This window comes from Coptis chinensis, unplaced genomic scaffold (genome assembly GCF_015680905.1).
Source record: "Coptis chinensis isolate HL-2020 unplaced genomic scaffold, ASM1568090v1 utg5192_pilon_pilon, whole genome shotgun sequence".
NCBI lineage: Eukaryota > Viridiplantae > Streptophyta > Magnoliopsida > Ranunculales > Ranunculaceae > Coptis > Coptis chinensis.
In genome coordinates, this window is record NW_028238163.1 from 19653 (window position 1) to 43708 (window position 24056).

The 24056-nt window shown below is 37.1% G+C and overlaps 2 pseudogenes; both read right to left on the bottom strand.

Annotated features, from left to right (window-relative positions):
* Positions 1–11952: 11952 nt before the first annotated feature.
* On the bottom strand, positions 11953–14311 carry LOC147473055 (electron transfer flavoprotein subunit alpha, mitochondrial-like; annotated as a pseudogene).
* A 463-nt stretch (positions 14312–14774) lies between these two features.
* Positions 14775–15649, bottom strand: LOC147473056 (uncharacterized; annotated as a pseudogene).
* Between the last annotated feature and the right edge of the window lie 8407 nt (positions 15650–24056).

Here is a 24056-nt window from a genome sequence, read left to right on the forward strand (position 1 = left end):
CCGCAATGTGATGATCGATTCTGATTTATCCGGTGGAATGAGAGATCACATGGACGTCCACAAGAGTGACACCTCAAGCCCCGATGGTAGTGAGCCCATATATGAAGGAGAAGATCGGATACTACATTCGGGAATAAGGATTATTATCTTATCCATGTATGAAGGAGAGGTAATTTTGGTGAACAAACATTTGGAAAAGGCAATGCACGAGTCTCATGCCAATAATGATGTCACTCACCATAATGGTAAGGTTCTATTTGATAACAATGAAGATAGTGTAAACGTACATAATTTTGGCGGCTAATTTGGCTAATTTTGACGATATTTTCTCTAACCACGGTTTTTCTTTTTTTTTTTTCCAAAAAATCTGCTGGTAGGAGAAGTAATTAGGAATTTTTTCAAAACCATGCAAGCCAACTAACTATATATGGGTGCTTGTAATGTCCTCTTTCTTCTGTCTTGGGATTTTCCCATGTGTTTGATGGGCTGGTAATAATTTGATTTTTGGCAAACTTTTTCTTATTCATATTATTTTGCTTACTAGAAGGTCCGAAGGAACGTGAGCTCTGTGTTTTCTTCCGTAACAATCATTTCACCACCATGTTCAAGGTTACTTATCTGGTTATAGTTTATATTGTTGATTTCTTTATTCTTCTTTTTCTCTTCTTTTCTTCCCGACAAATATATGTGGTTTTGACATGATGACTTTGCTTGCAGTTCAAGGGAGAACTTTATCTCCTTGCTCTTGACCAAGGTTTCATAAACCGCCTGATTTGGTATGGGAAAATTTAAATAAGGTAATTTTGATACTATGTTTTCGAAGTCCGTTTTACATGTTGCAATTTCGAGAGCAGGGAAAAGGATCGTAGTGACCGAAGTTATTAATGTTATTAATGGATCATTTTAAATTGCAGCAGGCATGTCAAATGCCTACTACCCAATCGAGTTTCAACTTGGGGCCTTACGATTACCACAGTTTTTCAACCTTCGTTTGTGCGGTATGCATGAGGTTGGTTTTCAAAACATGGCATGTTGCCGAGGTCTCAAGCATCATTTCGGCTACATGTCTTCTACTCTGAATCCTCGATTTCTTCTCCGTTATCCTCACATCGAATCCTCTCGGGAGTAGCTACAACACAAGTCACTTCATCTATTATGCCCTCTTTAGTGGTTGGTCCGGTCTTCAGGTTTGATTCGATCCTCTGTCTACATGAGAAGAGGCAATTTCTCATCGGGAAGGTTCATTTCAAATGCACAATTCTCTCGAGTATATCTTTTTACGTAGAGCTCGGGCTTTTTGCTTTTAAAGATTATGGATGCTAAATCTGAGTTACGGAAAAACAATTCTCCCATGAAAATTTTCTCGTGGGTGCGGTTAAACTTTTTGAGGTAAAACACTGTTATCGCCAACTTTCAATGCACTTTATGATGCTGATGTTGTAGTTTGAGATTGGAGCATGTAAATGGTAATATGGTGAATCTTTGGAGATGGATTGGACCATGTCGTTATTATTATTGTCCTAAACTTACTATTGTTTTATTATTTATGGTTATTAGATATTTTGTTCTTGGAATTTATTACGTAATGCAGCAGATGATGCTACTAATGTCTACTACATTTGCTCTGCCATGTAATAGTAATGTGATAGAATTTATATAAATAGTTGTTCGATCAAAAAACCTACTAGATTTGCTCGCCATGTAATAGTGTTTGTTATGATATTGGTAAACAAACGCTTTCTTTGAAGGCCCCTCATGATTCAGTGCAGCTCGCCTACCATGTAGTATAACCATTGTTGCTTAATCTGACGATGCAATTCAGGTGTGCTTTAGATTCTCCCTTTGGCCAAATCCTTTAACTTAGATAATATTGGGGAAATGAGTCCCTTCGCTTTACGTTTACAGCTCGTTTCTATCTAGATTCTTTGACTGCACACAGCTGCAAATTTTGTTCAAAATCATTGTTTGAGTTAATATTATGTTTTTTTATTGTTTCATTTTATTATCATCATGCAGTCTATCTCTGGCAAGAGGTACGAAAGTGTTTCCTCTCTGAATAGATGCTTTAAAGGCATATAATCAGCCTTAAATATGTTTTAACTTATGCCCTTATCGCATATTCTCGACCTTTTAATTAGAACTTGGGAAGTGACTATCGAGTGCGTAGTTAGTGTCCAATCATTGGTGTCTCTCTCGGTCGTTATAAACGTAATCATCATCATGCCATCAAGATTCAAACTCCATTTCCCATCATCCCATGTAGTACGAGGGAGAGCAACAAAGTGCCAATATCAAATGTAAACCCACTATCACAGTATTCTCACTTTTCCTCTAGTGCATATATGGACTATACCACGTGTGTGGATTGGATGCTCCTGCTTTGTCCGAGCGAATCTGAAGGTTCACGGTCGTGAGGATCACTATGAATTTTTATCCCGACATCTATGAAATATTGACAGTTATGAATAACTTTTTCCCATTTCCCCTAGGGAAACATATATTACATAAAACAAACAAAAAATAATGCATATTGCAGTTTTTCCGTATGTGAGGAATCATATAGTTTAACCCGATTCACAATCAACTTGCAGTTCAAGCTTTTGTTGGGTGTGTCATGCCTTGGTAGCTCAAAGCAAAATGGCTAAGAAAAATTAACAAGTTTCAGGAATAAAGGATTAGATTCTCATAAATGGCATGAAACCAAATGATTACCAAATAGAAAACACCGTAATGGTATTGTTAATGGATAAGTCAATATTTTGCCTCCATTCTCTTGCCAAAACTGTTCAACGAGACTACCATTTGGCTCAATATTTATATAATTTCTGCATCATTGCCATTGTCCATGCTACCGTCAACCCATGTCAAGAGATTGTTCAGTAGGTTAGTTAGTACTCAATATTTGAAATCAATGTCAGATAAAAAGCGACCATTCATCCAATGCAATCAATACACAATGCTCCTCGGAAAACCAAGCCACCACTACCAAGTACAAATCCATGTCTCCAACCAAGTCACAGCGTCACCACTAAATGGCGGTCGACAAGCGGGTTCCAGGTGGCAAGATCTTTGCTAAAGTTTATTTTTTAAACCCACTGCTGATACATATATTGAGTACTATCTTGAAATATTTGGAATAAGTCCGGTGATGATATGCCGTTTACTCTAGATGTAATTCAACAATGCAATTAGAATCTATAATTTCTTACTACACGTGCACCTCCATACAAATGGATTGAAAAATTCAATCCTCCATCATTTGAATCATTCAATCTTGCCACATAGCCATCTTATCGAAAAGCTATTATTTATACATTCAATTCAGTCCACATATTATATCCAACTTAAATGTAAACGTTTCTAAATTTTTTTAAAAAAAAAATGGCTTTTTTTAGCTAGCAACATTTTCTTCCTCTATCCAACCTATTTACTTATTTAATCAAACCAAAATATTCAACGACAAAAAAAAACATTTGCTAATGGATTCGCTTAGATCATTTTGAAGACAATAATAAGAAAAAGGTTATTCTTCTTGCATTTTTCTTTAGATATTTTAATCTTCAGTTAAGAATACACATTATGTTGCACAACATGATGTAGTATTCTTATATCTTACAGGTAGTACACTCATATGAATCCAACAATGTTCCTCCATCACATATAAATCGGCCAAGAGAATTACACAACTAGCAACACAAAGGTGAATTTCCTCAACATAATATCTATTTTTAGGTAAATAAGTTTGTGGCATATACAATACTAATTACATACTAACTAAATTACAGGCAGTTAAATACATCTTCAAATATATTTATTAGCAAAGCATGGCAGAGCAACAAAATTAAGTATCAAACAAAAAAATAAAACTAACGTATTCAAATGTTTTTTTTTCCCCTTAATTAAAGTTTCATTCGGACAAATTTAATATGTAATATTTTACATTATACATAATTCTTTCCTTTTATTTTTTCCATTTTTTTTTTCATTGCTTTACGTTGCAACGACGCGTACCGTTCTAGTTTAGTATAATAGGAATTATATCGGTTGAGTCTTCGAGATATTTGGTATAATATCAATTATATCAGTTGAATGTGAGATAAATTAAATTTCTTATTATCTGAGTTCAATAATCTGAGATAAATGAAATTTCTTATTATATCGATTCACACCACGATCCATAAAATCTATATGTATTATCTCGGTTAAGTATGATGTGAGATAACAGATTTATAATTTAACTAGTATAAGTTATGGGACATATTATTATCGTTTATAGGACAAATTATCTCGCTTACCACTTGAATTGAGATAAGGCTAATTTTAGAACGAGAGATAAAAAACCTTTTTTTTTAGTAGTGAGATCATATAAGCTAGATCTAAGATGAACAACTTCCAAACCCGAAAACCCTACTTTCCACACCAACAGAATGCGAAACGCACGACTAAATGCATCTACGTGTGAGTTTGCATTAGAATGAATGCAAAACACTTGATTGATTGAATGAATGCAAAACACTTGACTGAATAGACTTACGTGTGAGCTTGCATTACAATGAATGTAAAACAATTGACTTATTGAATGAACGTACCCACAAGCGAGCTTGCGTTCGGAAGAATGCAAAACACTTGATTGAATTTACCTACGCGTGAGCTTGCATTATATAGAATGCAAAACACCTGATAGATTGATTGATTGTAGAAAACTCATGTTCTTATCGCCTTTTCAATATACAGCCCAATTATAGAACTAATACCTCAAAAGACGTGTTATAGAGCCAAAATGAGACAAAAGGACTGCAAAATGGGACTTCCTGGAACACCTGCGAAAGAGTGCCATAAAGTCAAACTGTGAAAAGTCAACGGTCAACGATCAAAGCCATAGTCAACGGTCATAGTGAACTCGAGGGTCGAAAAACTCAAAAGCTCAGGAAACACTCCAAGGCTTCAAGAATCAATGACTAAACCCTTTGTAAGACAAGGTGTAAGCCACCAAACCCTAAACCATAGCCTAGATCATATAAGCTAGATCTAAGATGAACAACTTCCAAACCCGAAAACCCCACTATCTACACCAACAGAATGCAAAACGCATGACGAAATGCATCTACGTGTGAGTTTGCATTAGAATGAATGCAAAACACTTGATTGATTGAATGAATAAAAAACACTTGACTGAATACACTTACGTGTGAGCTTGCATTATAATGAATGCAAAACACTTGACTGATTAAATGAAAGTACCTACAAGCGAGCTTGCGTTAGAAAGAATGCAAAACACTTGATTGAATGTACATACGCGTGAGCTTGCATTATAGTGAATGCAAAACACCTGATAGATTGATTGATTGTAGAAAACTCATGTTCTTATCGCCTTTTCAGGATACAGCCCTATTATAGAACTAATACCACAAAAGACGTGTTATAGAGGCAAAATGAGACAAAAGGGCTGTAAAATGGGACCTCCCGGAACAACTGCGAAAGAGTCCCATTTAGTCAAACTGTGAAAAGTCAACGGTCAACGATCAATGCCATTGTCAACGGTCATAGTGAACTCGAGGGTCCAAAAACTCTAAAGTTCAGGAAACACTCCAAGGCTTCAAGAATCCATGACTAAACCCTTTGTCAGACAAGGACTAAGCCACCAAACCCTAAACGTTAGCCTAGATCATATAAGCTAGATCTAAGATGAACAACTTCCAAACCCGAAAACCCTACTTTCCACACCAACAGAATGCGAAACGCACGACTAAATGCATCTACGTGTGAGTTTGCATTAGAATGAATGCAAAACACTTGATTGATTGAATGAATGCAAAACACTTGATTGAATAGACTTACGTGTGAGCTTGCATTACAATGAATGTAAAACAATTGACTTATTGAATGAACGTACCTACAAGCGAGCTTGCGTTCGGAAGAATGCAAAACACTTGATTGAATTTACCTACGCGTGAGCTTGCATTATATAGAATGCAAAACACCTGATAGATTGATTGATTGTAGAAAACTCATGTTCTTATCGCCTTTTCAAGATACAGCCCAATTATAGAACTAATACCTCAAAAGACGTGTTATAGAGCCAAAATGAGACAAAAGGACTGCAAAATGGGACTTCCTGGAACACCTGCGAAAGAGTGCCATAAAGTCAAACTGTGAAAAGTCAACGGTCAACGATCAAAGCCATAGTCAACGGTCATAGTGAACTCGAGGGTCGAAAAACTCAAAAGCTCAGGAAACACTCCAAGGCTTCAAGAATCAATGACTAAACCCTTTGTAAGACCAAGGTGTAAGCCACCAAACCCTAAACCATAGCCTAGATCATATAAGCTAGATCTAAGATGAACAACTTCCAAACCCGAAAACCCCACTATTATCTACACCAACGGAATGCAAAACGCATGACGAAATGCATCTACGTGTGAGTTTGCATTAGAATGAATGCAAAACACTTGATTGATTGAATGAATAAAAACACTTGACTGAATACACTTACGTGTGAGCTTGCATTATAATGAATGCAAAACACTTGACTGATTAAATGAAAGTACCTACAAGCGAGCTTGCGTTAGAAAGAATGCAAAACACTTGATTGAATGTACATACGCGTGAGCTTGCATTATAGTGAATGCAAAAACCGATAGATTGATTGATTGTAGAAAACTCATGTTCTTATCGCCTTTTTCGGGATACAACCCTATTATAGAACTAATACCACAAAAAGCGTGTTATAGAGGCAAAATGAGACAAAAGGGCTGTAAAATGGGACCTCCCGGAACAACTGCGAAAGAGTCCCATTTAGTCAAACTGTGAAAAGTCAACGGTCAACGATCAATGCCATTGTCAACGGTCATAGTGAACTCGAGGGTCCAAAAACTCTAAAGTTCAGGAAACACTCCAAGGCTTCAAGAATCCATGACTAAACCCTTTGTCAGACAAGGACTAAGCCACCAAACCCTAAACGTTAGCCTAGATCATATAAGCTAGATCTAAGATGAACAACTTCCAAACCCGAAAACCCTACTTTCCACACCAACAGAATGCGAAACGCACGACTAAATGCATCTACGTGTGAGTTTGCATTAGAATGAATGCAAAACACTTGATTGATTGAATGAATGCAAAACACTTGACTGAATAGACTTACGTGTGAGCTTGCATTACAATGAATGTAAAACAATTGACTTATTGAATGAACGTACCTACAAGCGAGCTTGCGTTCGGAAGAATGCAAAACACTTGATTGAATTTACCTACGCGTGAGCTTGCATTATATAGAATGCAAAACACCTGATAGATTGATTGATTGTAGAAAACTCATGTTCTTATCGCCTTTTCAAGATACAGCCCAATTATAGAACTAATACCTCAAAAGACGTGTTATAGAGCCAAAATGAGACAAAAGGACTGCAAAATGGGACTTCCTGGAACACCTGCGAAAGAGTGCCATAAAGTCAAACTGTGAAAAGTCAACGGTCAACGATCAAAGCCATAGTCAACGGTCATAGTGAACTCGAGGGTCGAAAAACTCAAAAGCTCAGGAAACACTCCAAGGCTTCAAGAATCAATGACTAAACCCTTTGTAAGACAAGGTGTAAGCCACCAAACCCTAAACCATAGCCTAGATCATATAAGCTAGATCTAAGATGAACAACTTCCAAACCCGAAAACCCCACTATCTACACCAACGGAATGCAAAACGCATGACGAAATGCATCTACGTGTGAGTTTGCATTAGAATGAATGCAAAACACTTGATTGATTGAATGAATAAAAAACACTTGACTGAATACACTTACGTGTGAGCTTGCATTATAATGAATGCAAAACACTTGACTGATTAAATGAAAGTACCTACAAGCGAGCTTGCGTTAGAAAGAATGCAAAACACTTGATTGAATGTACATCCGGCGTGAGCTTGCATTATAGTGAATGCAAAACACCTGATAGATTGATTGATTGTAGAAAACTCATGTTCTTATCGCCTTTTCAGGATACAGCCCTATTATAGAACTAATACCACAAAAGACGTGTTATAGAGGCAAAATGAGACAAAAGGGCTGTAAAATGGGACCTCCCGGAACAACTGCGAAAGAGTCCCATTTAGTCAAACTGTGAAAAGTCAACGGTCAACGATCAATGCCATTGTCAACGGTCATAGTGAACTCGAGGGTCCAAAAACTCTAAAGTTCAGGAAACACTCCAAGGCTTCAAGAATCCATGACTAAACCCTTTGTCAGACAAGGACTAAGCCACCAAACCCTAAACGTTAGCCTAGATCATATAAGCTAGATCTAAGATGAACAACTTCCAAACCCGAAAACCCTACTTTCCACACCAACAGAATCGCAAAACGACGACGACTAAATGCATCTATACGTGTGAGTTTGCATTATTAATGAATGCAAAACACTTGATTGATTGAATGAATGCAAAACACTTGACTGAATAGACTTACGTGTGAGCTTGCATTACAATGAATGTAAAACAATTGACTTATTGAATGAACGTACCTACAAGCGAGCTTGCGTTCGAAGAATGCAAAACACTTGATTGAATTTACCTACGCGTGAGCTTGCATTATATAGAATGCAAAACACCTGATAGATTGATTGATTGTAGAAAACTCATGTTCTTATCGCCTTTTCAAGATACAGCCCAATTATAGAACTAATACCTCAAAAAAAGACGTGTTATAGAGCCAAAATGAGACAAAAGGACTGCAAAATGGGACTTCTGGAACACCGCGCAAAGAGTGCCATAAAGTCAAACTGTGAAAAGTCAACGGTCAACGATCAAAGCCATAGTCAACGGTCATAGTGAACTCGAGGGTCCAAAAACTCAAAAGCTCAGGAAACACTCCAAGGCTTCAAGAATCAATGACTAAACCCTTTGTAAGACAAGGTGTAAGCCACCAAACCCTAAACCATAGCCTAGATCATATAAGCTAGATCTAAGATGAACAACTTCCAAACCCGAAAACCCCACTATCTACACCAACGGAATGCAAAACGCATGACGAAATGCATCTACGTGTGAGTTTGCATTAGAATGAATGCAAAACACTTGATTGATTGAATGAATAAAAAACACTTGACTGAATACACTTACGTGTGAGCTTGCATTATAATGAATGCAAAACACTTGACTGATTAAATGAAAGTACCTACAAGCGAGCTTGCGTTAGAAAGAATGCAAAACACTTGATTGAATGTACATACGCGTGAGCTTGCATTATAGTGAATGCAAAACACCTGATAGATTGATTGATTGTAGAAAACTCATGTTCTTATCGCCTTTTCAGGATACAGCCCTATTATAGAACTAATACCACAAAAGACGTGTTATAGAGGCAAAATGAGACAAAAGGGCTGTAAAATGGGACCTCCCGGAACAACTGCGAAAGAGTCCCATTTAGTCAAACTGTGAAAAGTCAACGGTCAACGATCAATGCCATTGTCAACGGTCATAGTGAACTCGAGGGTCCAAAAACTCTAAAGTTCAGGAAACACTCCAAGGCTTCAAGAATCCATGACTAAACCCTTTGTCAGACAAGGACTAAGCCACCAAACCCTAAACGTTAGCCTAGATCATATAAGCTAGATCTAAGATGAACAACTTCCAAACCCGAAAACCCTACTTTCCACACCAACAGAATGCGAAACGCACGACTAAATGCATCTACGTGTGAGTTTGCATTAGAATGAATGCAAAACACTTGATTGATTGAATGAATGCAAAACACTTGACTGAATAGACTTACGTGTGAGCTTGCATTACAATGAATGTAAAACAATTGACTTATTGAAATGAACGCATCTACAAGCTTGCGTTCATGCTCGAAGAATGCAAAAAACACTTGATTGAATTTACCTCCACGCGTGAGCTTGCATTATATAGAATGCAAAACACCTGATAGATTGATTGATTGTAGAAAACTCATGTTCTTATCGCCTTTTCAAGATACAGCCCAATTATAGAACTAATACCTCAAAAGACGTGTTATAGAGCCAAAATGAGACAAAAGGGACTCAGTAAAATGGGACTTCCCCGAACACCGCGAAAAGAGTGCCATAAAGTCAAACCGTGAAAAGTCAACGGTCAACGATCAAAGCCATAGTCAACGGTCATAGTGAACTCGAGGGTCGAAAAACTCAAAAGCTCGGGAAACACTCCAAGGCTTCAAGAATCAATGACTAAAACCTTTTGTAAGACAAGGTGTAAGCCACCAAACCCTAAACCATAGCCTAGATCATATAAGCTAGATATAAGATGAACAACTTCCAAAACCCAAAACCCCACTATCTACACCAATAAAATGCAAAACGATGACGACTAAATGCATCTACGTGTGAGTTTGCATTAGAATGAATGCAAAACACTTGATTGATTGAATGAATAAAAACACTTGATGAATACACTTACGTGTGAGCTTGCATTATAATGAATGCAAAACACTTGACTCGATTAAATGAAAGTACCTACAAGCGAAGCTTTGCGTTATAAAGAATGCAAAACACTTGATTGAATGTACATATCAGCGTGAGCTTGCATTATAGTGAATGCAAAACACCTGATAGATTGATTGATTGTAGAAAACTCATGTTCTTATCGCCTTTTCAAGATACAGCCCAATTATAGAACTAATACCTCAAAAGACGGTTATAGAGCCAAAATGAGACAAAAAGGATCAGAAAATGGGACTCCCCGAACACCCGCGAAAAGAGTGCCATAAAGTCAAACTGTGAAAAGTCAACGGTCAACGATCAAAGCCATAGTCAACGGTCATAGTGAACTCGAGGGTCCAAAAACTCAAAAGCTCAGGAAACACTCCAAGGCTTCAAGAATCAATGACTAAACCCTTTGTAAGACAAGGTGTAAGCCACCAAACCCTAAACCATAGCCTAGATCATATAAGCTAGATCTAAGATGAACAACTTCCAAACCCGAAAACCCCACTATCTACACCAACGGAATGCAAAACGCATGACGAAATGCATCTACGTGTGAGTTTGCATTAGAATGAATGCAAAACACTTGATTGATTGAATGAATAAAAACACTTGATCGAATACACTTTACGTGTGAGCTTGCATTATAATGAATGCAAAACACTTGACCGATTAAATAAAAGTACCTACAAGCGAAGCTTGCGTTAGAAAGAATGCAAAACACTTGATTGAATGTACATACGCGTGAGCTTGCATTATAGTGAATGCAAAACACCTGATAGATTGATTGATTGTAGAAAACTCATGTTCTTATCGCCTTTTCATGATACAGCCCTATTATAGAACTAATACCACAAAAGACGGTTATATAGGCAAAATGAGACAAAAGGGCTGTAAAATGGGACCTCCCGGAACAACTGCGAAAGAGTCCCATTTAGTCAAACTGTGAAAAGTCAACGGTCAACGATCAATGCCATTGTCAACGGTCATAGTGAACTCGAGGGTCCAAAAACTCTAAAGTTCAGGAAACACTCCAAGGCTTCAAGAATCCATGACTAAACCCTTTGTCAGACAAGGACTAAGCCACCAAACCCTAAACGCTAGCCTAGACACTACTAAAAAAGGGCTTATAAGCTCGGCTAAAGGTGAGATGTTAGAGTTTTTATCTCGTTTTTCTAGGAAAAACAACCGGGTAAAATCCATCGAGGTAATAGAGTTCTACAAAACCGAGATAATAAGCTACTAAATTATCTCGGAAGTCCGACATCTTATCTAAATCTATTATCTCAGTTTTCTTAATGGAATCGAGATTATATAGAAGAAAACCGAGATGAATTCAGATCAAACCAATTAGTATAGAAGAAAAACCGAGATCATTTTTTATTGAAACCGAGATAATATAAAAAGAAACAATCGTGATAAATTCCCTTTTATCTCACCTCTCAGATTTAGTCGACATAGTTTGTCAAGTTTTTTTCCTAATTGTGCTAGTATTGTTCACAAATTATAACGACTGCAAATACAAACCACTCTCCCAAACAACCACATTCCCTTCAGATTCATAAACATCAACACCAATCAACAAAACAAACCAACATAAATAAATTTCTTTAAAGAAACTGATTTTATTAAGATAAGAATTGAATGTACAATATCAAAACCTAACATAACTAATTGTTATATCAAGTCATAAAGTAGCTAAGTAAAAATTATTTACATATTTCCCTAAGAAAGCTAATAGAAGTTCCAAAATCTTCTCTTTGAAATTGACATGCATGGAACCTACCAAGCCAAGATGAAAATATTAAATGATTAGTTTGACAATTAACATATTTCAGTAATCCAAATACCAAAATAAATTTTATTTCGCTTCACTCTTTAACAACTTACAAAAAAGTATAACAAGTACTTACTTTTTGGCAATAGAGGTATCAACAAAGATCCCGAGTGGCTCCAACTAAGCAAAACAACAGTAGAGGTCAGAATGCGTTTAATGATCCACATAGTCATGCAAGGTTTTCAATCAGAATCTCACGGCCTAAACTTTCCAAATATCCGGGAAATATGGGTGACCACAATTGTATGACAAACCGTAAAAGAGGCAAATATTAGCTTTTGGGGGTGTAACCGGGTTTTGGTCTTAAAAGTAGCTTCTCACTAGTTATTAGTGGTTGATGTAATTGGCCTTTGATTAGATACATATAAAGACTTTTACTTTAAAAAACAAGAAAAAAAACAAAAAGTAAAATAAACATAAAAAAAAGAGCATCGAGGAACATGCATGTTAAAAGATTTATTTAGCAAATACCTCCCGCACCAAGCTTTTCAAGCAAGCTTCTCCAGAATCTGAAGTTCTTAGGACTTTTCAAAGCTCGACCGCCTGTAACTACTACCCTTAATCGCCCAAATCTGGGTGTTCCGTGATCTTGAGATGTATGCTTTAAATATCTGGATTTTCCAAGGGTGTCCGCACATTGTTAGAAGACAAATGTAAAGAAGAAGATATGTTTGAAAGATTTTAATTGTCAAATGGAAAAAATCAAAACTAGTTTGAAGCGATGGAAACTCAACAAACTGTATACTCAACAAACATAATAAATAGCATAAAGGTGTAATCAAGTTAAAACAATTAGTCTTGCATCCACAAAATGTTGTACACTTATTAAATAGTGAGACAAATAGACCTTCACTATAGGTTGAGATATCAACCCAAAACAGAGCTGCATCCCATTTTGAATCGATGAAATATGAGGAACAGGGAATGAGGTGGACCTAATGGTCAAGATACAAGGATCAAGACCAAGATATCGAGCGATTGCAAAGAGCATTCCCCGCATAAATTGGCCTACAATGAAGAAGAAGTTACACCCAATTATTAAATGGCATACACATAACAGATATATAAGTGACACAATCGCTATGTTTGGATATAATCTAAATTGTGTCAGCTTACGCCCATTTTAAATAATTCTTCTTATAACATGTATAACAACATCAAATACTAATATGTATTCCATCTCAAGGAAGAAACCCGAGCTTACGACATATAGTTGAGAGGACCAGAAATATTAGTTACATCCATTATAGATGAAACATCTAAAAGAGCAGCTATCACGGCAATACATTTTTTCCAAATGAATTCGATGGAGCAATTATATGTGAGTAGCCACCTTTTTCCTGAACCAAATGGACTAGTTCTTCCCATGGTTCTGCAAGTGGATGTGATAGTTTATCCATATCAGCCACAAGTACCTAATAATCAAATAAATAATATTAGAGAATTAAACATTACATTCAATAATAATAATAAAAGAATGTTACGATCCGAGATATAGAAGGATGGAATGAGGGCCAGCGTGTGAAGTCTGCTTTGTGAAGGGACGGCCCCCGACCTTTGCCTAATAATAAAGAAATTGAATTTTGTTCACTAATAGACCTTGCAACCTGATGATTGCGCTTATATGATGATTGTTTCACATGTCCATTAAAGTAGCCTCGACCCGACAAATTCGGGTTTACAATTTGGTTCAATCAAATATTTGAAGACCGAGTAGATTCGAACCTAACTAAATTTCAGACCATGTATATAAAGCTATCAAAAATAATTCAAAAGATATATACGGTCAAAGAATCCGGAATCTAGGAAGCGCCAAGGATATGGAAAGCACTTGCTCCAAAAATACATGGTCCAAGAATCCTAGAAAAGAAGTTCACCGCCAATTGTAATATTTGTCGCCAAGGTATAACACACATCTCAGATAAAGGATAAGTACATGTGTTAACAGAGTATATGCTTCTTTGTAGGTGATATGAAATAACAAACTTTTCGCAATCAAAAGAGAAACTTTACATACACTTTCCATTGGGCAGCAGTTCATAACAGCTTGAAATCACCGTAACCACGGTAATTTGATTTGGTGCACATGGTTCTCGACATCAAGACACCGATGCACACGTTATTTGGTTCTCAACGGTCGAAAGTAAACTATTATATATACTCCTTTTAGTCTCTTGTAAGATATCAACTCACGATATGAGCAATGCTAGAGCTCTCTTGAATTCTCGAAACCCACTATTAACATTCACAAGCTCGGGCGGCTCTTCGGCAAAGAGGTGAGGCATCGATCAAATTTGCAATGGCAGCTCGAGCTCTTTCCATTGCATCACAAGAATCTGAACCGCTCCTTTTAGCATCAATTACATCGACCCGACATTGTGGATTACTAACAGATAATTCAGCTTTACCAGGTGACCAAGGACAAGTTTCGACGCCTCTTTAGCAGATTCAACATTCCGACTTCTATTCCGGGCCGCAGGAATTATAGGTCAGTCCATTACTAGGCACCGACATGTTCGAGAACCCCCTTCGATGGGTGACCGAGAATCAGTAGCTCCATTGCATATTTTAATCGATCCATCCAGAAGATCTTCATGTTTTTACGGAACTCTCGCTTGATGCTAGAAGCATCCCAATCTAGATTGTACTCTTTAGCAATTTCCTTCAAAAGCCTAAGTTTTGCATCTACCGATGGGGGGCTTTAACCGAAAGCTTCTCGATAATATCGGTTGACACTAGTGTCGTCAAGTTCGTACAAACCTGAAATGAACTCCTTTCCATACTTTGTGGTAAACAAGTTCCTAATCTGCAACAATTCCGGTAACTGAACATCCGGGAGCAAGCAAATATAATACTTGCAATAGCTTCGCAATTTTGAGGACAGTCCCTTTGAGTTTCAAGGATAGGAACTCGAGCATAAACAAATTCACAAAACAGCTCCAAGATGTCATAGGCAGCTTGCATGTTTATTTCACGAATAACATGCTCCACCCGGATTCGAGCAATAGGGTCTTGGCTAGTTTGAAGGAATTGTGATATCTCCTTGCGCATTTGATTTAATTGTATCTGTTTTTGTTTTGCAAAAGTTTGATCCTCGAAATGACCAAGGTCAAACAGGTTTTGCATTTTGCACCAAGAAGACCTCGATTGAATAGTTGATTGAGGAGTGACATTGCCCCAACTTCCGATTACAAGCCTTTATCGCTTTTAAACCATGAATCATGCTTCTTCTTTTGTCGCCAAGGTATAGCAGGTACTCATATACAACATTAGTATGGGTTTCACCTTTCTGTTGGACTCCAAGCCACCAGCCTTTATTATGCTTAGCAATAATCCATGCCGGTCCATTATGCACATGACAGTCGAGACTATTTGTCCTCCGTAAACATTAACAAATGTGTATACAACTCAAAATGCACAACATACCCAAAGGTGAATCAATTAAGTTAAGAACCCCCACACACACCCTACACAAACTTATTAGCATTTGAATCCAACATACCCAAAGTTGTAAGTAGCACTTAACATTTACTGCAATCTCACCGTGCTATATAACCAATTACCCTACAACCTCTAGCTTGTATTACTGTGCACACCGATGGTGTAAATCAAAGGGATCATAGCTCACATGACACAAAATGCATAGACAAACAAACAAACACAGGGTGTCGGGTGGATATACATCTAACCAACCCCGCCTAAAAAACCGTTGGGTAGACAAACTCGGCAGATCAAGCAACCTGCATGCACACATCAAATCACGTAAGCATGCACACACCTAAGTACAAAAACTACTGCAAACCTATGTTTGAAATTGCACTCAAAAGAAGGAAACATCTGAATAGAATTGTCGGGCTTAATGAACTATAAGAATGAAAGTATAATATTGAAATTTCATTTCAAAAAAAAAACAACAGTTCATTCAATCTTGATTCGAGACATTCAATTTACAATTAAATTCAACTAAATTTTTGAAATTTGTTGATGAAAAACTTTTATTTTACCAAATAGGAATTCTGGGAAGCATTTCAACAAACATATATATTGCATCGTAAAGGTGAAAGGTTTTATTTCTAAAAATCCAATGGTTTTTTTTACCTGTTATGTAAAACCATTGCCACCCCAAACCGAGGAAAACCAATGGTAATTTCGACACATATATTCACCACACTTAATACGAAAAATCCAATACAAGCCAAAGTAAAAATTAAATTTTCGCACTGAAAACCGAGGAGGAGGTGTTGAACAACCGTGGAGTTGAAATGGGTAGTGTAAATTGTTTGAAGTTGGTGCCATGTGGAGATACAAATGAGAGGAGATGAAAGAGTGTGGAGAGGACAAGATAGTTGGGAGTGGTGGTTGCCCATCATGAGTTAAGTGTTATTCATGAGAGTCTTGGAGAAAGCCATGACTTCCTTTGTTTAATCGTGGTCCCCTCTTTTTTCATTTCTGTTTTCTTTGCATATCTATTTTGAGATATCTTATCTTATATATAATGGGAAAACTTGCCCCCGTTTATTAGTCTCAGATTCTCCATTTTACACCAAACTTTTAATCACAAGGGTACCGAAAGTTTCACCCACTTAATTTTTCCCCGTTCATCTTGAAGGGTAAATTAGCCATTACCTCCCGTGATTCGTTAATCGCCTATAAAACTCAACATCTTCGTAAAAACAGAAACACCGTTTAGCGGTTTCCCAATTAAACCGTTCGTTTGTCTTCTCCGTTCCTTCGCCTCCCTCCCGAATTTAAGACTTAAAATAACTGTCATTCCACTCAAAACAACTTTGTCATTCCTCTACTGATTGAATTTATGAATTGAAATCTACTCATAGGAATTTTGTTTACTTCTTCAAATTTATTCTATTTCTTACTTTTTTCTTCTCTATTTTTTTTTTCCCTTCCAGTCACAGAATAGTGCCTTTATCATTCAATACTTTTTTACCCAACTTCCACCTCGAACAGAAAGGTATGGTCTTCTAATCTATTTGCCCAAAGTTTTCAGTTAACCAACCGTTTCGATACTTTCCCAAAGAAAAAAACATATTCAGCAACATCTCTTCTTCATCTTGAAAATCCCTCTCCACATGGAAGAGGTTAGATCATTATTTTTTTTAATTTAATTTTAAATTGTGTTTAGGGAACAAGTTTGGTTTCCAATTTGTTTTGCGCCGGGCACCATTTTACAAGAGTAACGCTTTCTTTTAAGACATCAACTTTCTTTATCCGCTCTTCATCGATTGGGTATGTTTATTCCGCTTCTTCATATTCTTCATCTTTCACCTCGTTTCCCTGCTTCACTTTGCATAATCTCACACAAGGTAAAGATGCAGAGGTTCAACAATAAGTCACCGCAATGTCTCAGACATCGGGAAGTGCTTTCACCACACTTAACTTGGAGAAGGCAAGAAAAGACGGAAATGGTTTGGGCAAGTGGAAAGCTTAAGTTTATGATATGCGAACGTGGTTGTGAGCATCAAGTCTAGATGGGTAGCTATTACAGGACGAAGAATTTTTCGCCTTGCAATGAGACGGAGATTATGGTGATCTTTTGACGAGGTGAGAATAGTCAATTGGAGGTTGCCCTTTAAGATAGATTCGCCCGAGTCAATGCCAGAGAATGGGATTTCGTATTGGGTTTTTATTGCTCATCGGCATAGTTGCTATGAGCAAAGATATGTATATATAATATATATACATATCTTTTTGCTATAAAGAACATATATATATATATGCAATGGAAAGCTAAAGTTTAAGATATGCATAATTGGTTGTGAGCATCAAGTCTAGACGGTAGCTATCACGCACGATGGACTAACCATAATGGTTTGCACAAAAAGAAACAAAACGTGTTGAGAGGCATTACCTTTGCCTTAACGGTTAAACCATAATTGTAGGAGTTCTTAATTCGGAGAGGAGAAATTAGACTATGATATGAAAAAACAGTGAAACAATATATGACCGTATACAAGTGGTGTTGGCGTCAAATCCGAACAATGCTCTTTCATGTGTCCTTTAGAACCGAGGTTTGCAATGGTGAGTGAGAGTCCTCCTGCTGCTTTTGATTCTAGATGACCCATGTTAGTTAAAGTAGAGGCAGAGAGCTTCTCCATTTTCTACCAAGACTCCGTGCGGCATGGCGCACCATTGCCGCTTTTACGTTTCTGCATCCATGTATTTATAGATAGACTTATATCTTACTTATATTTGTATTTTTATGGATGTGCGTGGTATGTTCGCTCACTCTACCACCTACATCTTCTTTTGCCTTCTTGGCTTCTAACCATGTTCTAAAGGTATGTAATTGCTACTTGGCAACTCCTTAATTGATCTTCTAACTTCTCTTTGATTAGTGTAAACGCATAACCTGTTTCAATGGGATTTTCTCTTTTTAAATGTCCAAAGAGAGATAAAGCTCCACCATCGCCTTTTATAGCCTTCAGCAATATGTTCATGCTTTCTTTATTTGGGTTAGTTTAAACTTTTATGCTAACTTTAATGTAACTTTAATGCTATCGAACTTCGTGCTTCTAAATTTAGTATTACCATTTTTTTTAATGTCTATTGCATTGTTTTTGCTTTTTACACATCCAAAACGTTGGCCCACGGACTGCAAATACTATTCCTGTCTTCACCTTTTTAATGGCTGTTTTACTTCCGGGTAATTCACCGATCATTCTTTGTCACCGAGTGATAATTGGAAAAATCGTACACTATTTTAGGTTGATTGCTAAATAATTGCTCAAGACTTTTGAAAGACATAACATAGGCCACATTAATATATTTTAGTAAGAATCTAGAGGTCTTTGAGAACAATGTTGTACGATTCTTCCTAATCATTCTTGGTTTATATGTAAAAACAGTTCTTATCTCAATAGCTAATAACAAACTCTGAATGGACAGGTTATCTGGATTATAACCCATTGAAATTTCCTTAATAAATGAATTGGTCTATGTTTGGACATGTAAAAGATTACCAACCTGTTCGTCGGTGAGGCTAGGGGAATCTCGGTAAAATCTGCACATGAGAGCCTCAATTTTGTTCTTACAGACATTTGGAGTCCAATGCTAGCAGCATCTGAAATCTCTTTTCCACCAAAGAAACTTACCTGGACAAGAGAACTTTGCTCCAAAATTGCAGAATCAAGGTGGATTGTAACAGCTTATTCCTTAAGGGTTATCAACACCGCAACAACTCTCTGCTTTATAAGGTGAGGTATTCTTTTTGTGTTTTAACTGTTTTTTATAGTTAATTATTTTTACAAATCTGTTTAAATTGCTAAGAGTCTTATCAAGAGGGTGTAGAGATTTAACGTTCCTTTATAACACATTACTTGAATATCCGAGAAATGACTACGGAATTATTAGGTGTAAATTACTTTTCGTTTTATTGAAACTCAGATGTTGTTATTAAGTAATAGCCGTTGTACATATATGTCACTATGTAGTAAGAGAAGTCATTTTACTAACATGATCAGATGAAAATTAAATGCAAAGTGTTTACGGTATATCTTGCATTTGCCAATAACACTTTAACCGAAGTTCCAAAGATGCTTGCTATCCCAACTAAACCATGTTGGATTGCCCTGGTGTTGGCAAATTCTTTCTATTTTCCCCCCTATCAAATACTTGAGACATGAATTTTCCCGCATGGTAGAGCCAAGAAGCGTCCCCGAGTAAGTTCATCTCCATATCCCGTAGAGTTGTAGTAAGTTTGAACTTCGGGATACTAACACTTGGAAGAGCCTCTATAGGTATCGAAAGTGAAAATCTGTTATGCATGCTTAAGAAGCATACATGAATATGTTGAGTTGATTTTCTTAAAGACGAATTGAAGCCGATGCAGTGCCATTTCTTTGTTTTGCAAGAACAACCTCGTCCCCGAAAAGACCACAATTTAATGTTGCGATATGAACTATTCACATCAAGAAATTGAAGAACATTAGGAGGCAACCGGTCTTTAAATAAGGTTATTTGTATCGGCTGAGACAACATAATAGTATACTACAAAGAAAAATTATCAATTCAGGGGAAAAAAAAAATATTAAGTTGTCAGTTGCTCTTTCGGTCTTTACTGAGTGCATTAACATTTAAAGTCGAACCACATTCATTTGCCCGACTATTTAGCTCGTCATCGAAAGTAGCTATACCATATCCATTTAGAGATTGGTACCACGCTCGATAAGCCCATTTTGTACCAACTGCCCTAAGTTTGTATTAGCTGGGTTTAGTGGCATGTTAAACAACTTACAATTTATTTTTTTAGTTATTACGCGTCGGTTAAATGCATCATATTTCTTTGTGGGGATAACCAAAACAAAAAATGGTTAAATATCTTTGCCAAATAATGAACAACTTAAAATTAGTGTGGCTGATGGATGTACACTAGCTGCAGCAGTGATACTAAATACTATTCGAAGAAGCCACACAAGTTTATGTAGAGCTTGATGCACTTATTATTCTCCCCCTCTTCTTTCAATGAATAAATTCTCACAATATTATTTCGTCTTGGTTATATCTTATATGAATCCATGCAACCATCTCAATTGGAACATATTATTCTGCCACTCTGGTGTTTTTGTGCAAGCTTTGCCAACAGATATAAATGCAAGCATCACCGTGGCAATCCTAGGTTTTCTTTGAAATGTTTTAGCACAAAAAGCATAATAAAAGATAGAATCTTATTTAGGCAATTTAACCATTTTTTTTTTTCACAGAGGAAATATAAATTAATATGTTAGGGTCTCCAAATCCATAATATGTATGAATAAGCGTCGTGAGCGATTCTAGACCAAATCATTGACTTTGCTTATTGGCCGCCTGAGCCCTCTTTATGTATCCTTTGAATAGGTTATTGTTTATGTTGTGCAAAATGCTTTCCAATAGCCGCCAAAGTCTCGCGACGCCAGCGTTTTTTAGCCATAACTTTTGCTGATTATGAATATTAGATTTGATTGTATTCAATATGATTGAATGTAACAATCATTCACCATGGTACAAGATAATTTACTAAACCCTTTACCATTTGATCAAATTTTAATTAAGCATTTAACTCGATACAAGACTTTTTTTATTGATCTATGCAGATTCCCCACGTGAACTGTGGACTGACCTCTTTTGGAGTCCAAATTAGTATAGTTCTATTGGCACATCATCCGACCAGCTTTCACGATATTCTCCACGTCGAGCCACTTTCTTTTTAAACTCTGTAGAATTTGTTCAAAATAAACAGTCGATCCGCTGACTTTTTTTCCCTTAACAATGGATTGCGACTCGACAAGGCCAATAGAATCATTGGTGTCGCAGAGTATGGGATATGGATTGTGCTTTCATCTTGAACAAAATGCAAGGAATCTACCATTGCGACGCTTTCATACATATCTCTATGGATCCATGGCGTTCCAATATTCTAACACCATCTCAACTATCCGGAGTTCACGGACACCATGGCTGTAGCAGGAACTACAAGTTCACGGTATGATGTGATTAAAAAAATAACTGCAACTTCACCTCGAATTCTAGCTCTAGATTTAAGTGATAAAAATCCAAGATACTTGGCGGACAACTGCCCAATTTCTGACATGCTAGAAGGGACACAAATGCTTCCACTATGTCATGCCCTCATGTACGAATGTGGACACTTCCCACTTTGCAAGAAAAAGGTGGTAGGAGATATTATGGAGGCAACCCCTGTTATTGCAATTCTTAGACAAGACATGTTGCAATATCTTCGCTGCTCTATCCGAGCTTCTTAGAAAATTCAAACGCTCAGTTTCATGTTTGGTCGATGGTCGCGCCAATTGGTTTGTCGAGGGACAGCCAGATCAAGGCGATAGTAGGAGCTTTCTCATTGTTGCGATTCACCGATTTCAGCAGATGTTTAGCTTGGTTCCGATTCGGTTTTAGGTTTAGATGGGATCTTACATCGAATCCTATTAATCACTGCAAAGGACCTACAATACAGGCCCTCAAAACAAAAGAGAGTTGTACATTTTTTTATGCTAATCAACTATATTGAAGTTTATTTTTGATTTCTCCGACATGCTGCATCTCTTTAGGAACCAATTCAAGAAAATAAATTCCTAAGTGGGTACGGAAAAAACCCTACCGGCATCAATTCTTAGACAAGACATGTTGCAATATCTTCGTCTTTTCTCTATCCGAGCTTCTTAGTACCGTGTCGTTCGTTCATGTCCGGGTCAGATGGTCATACAAAATTGGTTTGTCGCAGGACGGCCAGATCAAACAAAATTTTGTACCCTGTGTTGTGAATGAAGTCATACATTGGTATGTATTGATTCACATACTCTTTTTAATACTTATATTTGTCATCGTATTTTTTATATAAAATTTGTATATACTTTCCGAGTTCCTCCTCTTGGAATGTTAGGAAGTGAGGTGTAAGGAAGTAGAAAGGTATTAGTATATGTAACTATGTGCGAAAAGACATCCCTAATTTGTAACTCAAAGACGATTTGATATGACCCACATAGGTTGAAACAACAAATGTGCAAATAATTGTGGGATGGCATCATGGTCAAATACTAGGCAAGGCATGTGTATATGCTTTAACTATTCATAGTCTAGGTGTTCATTCTTTTACAATTATTAAATCTTAAACAAAATAAAGGCATTACTACTTTTATGATTAAGGATCATGGTAGCATCATAGATAATCAAGAAAAACAATGTAACTATTTTCATAAGCTGCGGTGCACCTTAGAATAAGTTAATGAAAAAATATTTGAGTCTTATTGGTTCTTGAATATTACCCCTGATTTTGTGCAGCATGCAATTTTTGAAACAGGTAATATGTTTTGGAAGACAAAGCGGCTTGAGCTCTGTTGGTTCTAGCCATCACTTCTTTGACGAAGCGTCCTCCCAAAGATCCCACTTTGATTAAGATGTTGTTCTTGATAATTTTAACTTATCTACTTTCATGGTTCATCTTACTGCGTAAAGTCTTTGAACATTAACTTCATTAGTAGTTTTAGTTTTATTTCACTACATTCACGAAGAGAATCGATATAACCTTTATCAAACCATTAAAGTGGATGAAAAATGGAGTCCGCGAGTTCTTGACTTCCTCTTCAATTGCCCTGGGTAGACTTTCTCTATGCTCCGGCCATGCTATTGCACGAACATGTATAAACCTAGAGCGAACTTGGTCGCCATTTTGTATTTCTCGAATATCGGCAAGTGAGAACTCCAGCCTGCTGGAGCTATCACTACCCCGATGATCCAACCCCATCTGGGAAAAGCCCTTATGATGATGGGCGGATCCATTCTTAGATGTAGCTAGAAGCGATGTCGGTTGAAGCTATGGAGCACCCCTTCGGTTTCAGTCGAGCATTTAGTTCCATATCCTATTACAGATCCAGATGTAGAGGGCGATTCTAAGCCATTTGATCGAGATCGAGTAGCTATAGCAGATCTATTTAGAGATCGGAACCCCAATGCAGGTACACCTATTTTAGTAGCAAGCTGCGCCTAAGTCCGTATTAGCATTTGGGTTTAGCCGCTAACTAATAGCATCAAAAGATTCAACTCTAATCGTGCTTGAGCGGAACTAAAAGTGATAAGACAACTCAGCCAAACCGAACTTCAATCCAATAAATCAGATATCTTTAGGCTCCAATCGACACCGTCAGCTTCAGCCAGTGTTCCACAGTTGGTTTGAACCCGCCTTGATTTCTCACTGCCTCGCATCGCCTTTTGATTTACCGGTTTTGTTAAAGAATGAAGTAGCGGCATTCATTTCCTATAGTCAA